Genomic DNA, 2848 nt, shown 5'->3' with positions numbered 1-2848 from the left:
CCCCATTTACAGAAATGAAGTGAAAAATGTCTATCTTATTGATCTTGCCATGGGGAGCAAATGAAATAAGGTATGTTACTCTACTTCAGTAAATATATGAATTAAAACTCAATGGGCTACAGAAAGATATATGAATTAAAACTCAACGGACTCCATTTTAAATAAAATCCTAAAACAGAACAGAAAAGAAAATAGAGTTTGTTTGAAGGGAGTAAGATGTATCTAATCTCCTTTTTCCTTGTTTCATGGAATTCTTTTTATTTCTTGGTCAGGAAAATAGAAAAAATAATACTGTCTATAAGCTTAAAGACATTTGACAGAAACCCTTTGACTTCTTGTGAACAAGTTTTATAAATACAGAGTGGATTCAAGAGAAAAGAAATATAAATAAAATTTGCTGAGCATCTTTATCTGTTGTAGTCACAGTGCTTGGCATTCGCATACGTCATCTTACTTAGTCCTCTCTACCTTGTGACCAGCCTCCGAGGAGCAGTAGAACATGGGTGGATGAAAGTACATGCTCTGGAACTGGAATAACTGGTTTAAATTCCAGCTTCTTCACTGTCAAGCTCCATGACCTCAAATAAGTCATTTAACCCCAGTGTGCCTTCGTTTTCTCACCTGAGGCACACTGAGGGTATAAATAAAATAGATTATACCTTTACGGGGTTATCTTGAAGATTAAGTGAAGAAATACCTGTAACACCCCTTAGAATACCTCTTGGCACATGGTTAGCAGTCAATAAATAATATTTGCTGACATTTTTGTAGAGCAGTTATCAAATGTTAACTCAGAAAACAGCATCTCATTAAGACATTTGCCCAAGTTTCCATAGAAATTGAAAAATGGAGCATTGATTCAGGTCTGTCTGAATAACACTCACTGACTGGCCTTTATGGCTCCAACACTTGATTCTTTAAACACCTCCATCCTGACCTGTGTGAACTTGGACTTTACTGAAGGTGTAGGTGAAGGAGCAGGTTTATATCACAGCATTGGAACCAACTAAGAATGCAGTGTTTGATATTTCTGTGCTAAAAATTACTTCAGCCTCCCCACCACTGGAAACTTCTCACCAGACATGATTTTATGCAATCCTGGCCTTCTGCCATATTCTCTAATATTTTTTGTTTTCTCTCTCTCTCCTCTAGTTTCACTGTGCCTCCTGTCTTCTCTGATATCCCTCACCTTTACCTTCCTGATCATTTCTTATGTGGAGTGGTTTTGCTTCTACCTTGTTTACCTATCCTTTTTCAGGCCTATTTTCAGGACTTTATCTGCCATTTTGAAATAGTTATCTAAATCTTTATTTGTATAAAAAAAAAAATTTCTCAGAGAACTTTGATACCAACTGTTGGATATCTTCCCAGCTATTCATCTGAGCATTTTGCTTCCCTTCTTTAAAAACCTGGAATATTTTTGTTACATCCAGAATAAAATTTTAGGTCCTTCGCAGAGTATTAAAGACCCTTGTTAATCTGCACCTTAGCTATTTTTCTACTATGACCTTCATTAACGTTAAAAATAAAAGTGAAAAATAAAGAAAAGTCAAGACAAAATTTTTAAAAACAACCCATAGTATCCACTACCCAAAGATAAACCATGTTACTCTTTCAGTGTCTAGCCTTAGAATTACGTCTTATGTATATAGATACATGTAATTTTATTTTATAAAAATTTAAACTTTATATACTTTTTTATAACCTATTCTTAAGAAATGAACAATAAATTATTTTCTAATGTCAATAAATATTCATCTATAATATTCTTAAGGGCTGAAAAGAATGTTGATAGAGACTCCCAACATTAATTTTACTAATCTATATAAGTAAATAAGTTTTTCCCAAGTTTTTGATACTATAAGCAAGAATGTTATATATATTCTTAGAGACAAATCATTGTATATCTCTTTGTAGTTTTTAGTATGAATTTACAAATGTGGAGTTGGTAGGTCAGGATATAGCTGTAAAAACTGTGTTGTATTTTCTCTTCCTATTATCTTCTTTTTTTTTTTTAAACATATAATGTATTATTTGTTTCAGAGGTACAGGTCTGTGATTCATCAGTCTTACACAATTCACAGCACTCACCATAGCACATACCTTCCCCAGTGTCCATCACCCAGCCACCCCATCCCTCCCACCCCCCACCACTCCAGCAACCCTCAGTTTGTTTCCTGAGATTAAGAGTCTCTTATGGTTTGTCTCCCTTGGAAAAAGGAAGGGGGGGAAATCGGAGGGGGAGAACGAACCATGAGAGACTATGGACTCTGAGAAACAAACTGAGGGCTCTAGAGGGGAGGGGGGAGGGGGGATGGGTTAGCCTGGTGATGGGTATTAAAGAGGGCACGTATTGAATGGAGCACTGGGTGTTATACGCAAACAATGAATCACAGAACACTACATCAAAAACTAATGATGTAATGTATGGTGACTAACATAACATAATAAAATAAAATTAAAAAACAAAACAAAACAACAACACTGTGTTGCACTTAGTCCTTGTAGGGTATATAGGGTAGGGCTGTATGTTATCAAATTGTAAATATTTGTCACATTTTTGGTGAAAATTCTATCTCATGGCTATACCCAATGTTGCATAACTTTTTCCTAGTGCTTAGCACATTTAGGTATTTATTCATATATATTTCAATATTCCATTTTAAGCTGAGGAAAAATGTTCTTTTATATAGCACTTAAGAAATCCAGTGATCAGTGTTCGCTTCAGCAACACATATACTAAAATTGAAACTGCAGAGATTAGCATGGCCCCCTGCACAAGGATGACACACAAATTTGTGAAGTGTCCCACAGAAAGAAAGAAAGAAAGAAAGAAAGAAAGAAAGAA

At 35.0% G+C, this 2848-nt stretch overlaps 1 non-coding gene across 1 annotated transcript; it reads left to right on the top strand.

The window, feature by feature from the left end:
- Positions 1-2715: 2715 nt before the first annotated feature.
- On the top strand, positions 2716-2818 carry LOC116638052. The gene has a single exon (XR_004300605.1). It is a non-coding gene; the product is annotated as a U6 spliceosomal RNA (small nuclear RNA).
- The last annotated feature ends 30 nt before the right edge of the window (positions 2819-2848 follow it).

This window comes from Phoca vitulina, unplaced genomic scaffold, assembly GCF_004348235.1.
Source record: "Phoca vitulina isolate PV1807 unplaced genomic scaffold, GSC_HSeal_1.0 scaffold1, whole genome shotgun sequence".
In the NCBI taxonomy this organism is placed as follows: Eukaryota; Metazoa; Chordata; class Mammalia; order Carnivora; family Phocidae; genus Phoca; species Phoca vitulina.
This window is presented reverse-complemented; position numbering and strand designations above follow the sequence as displayed.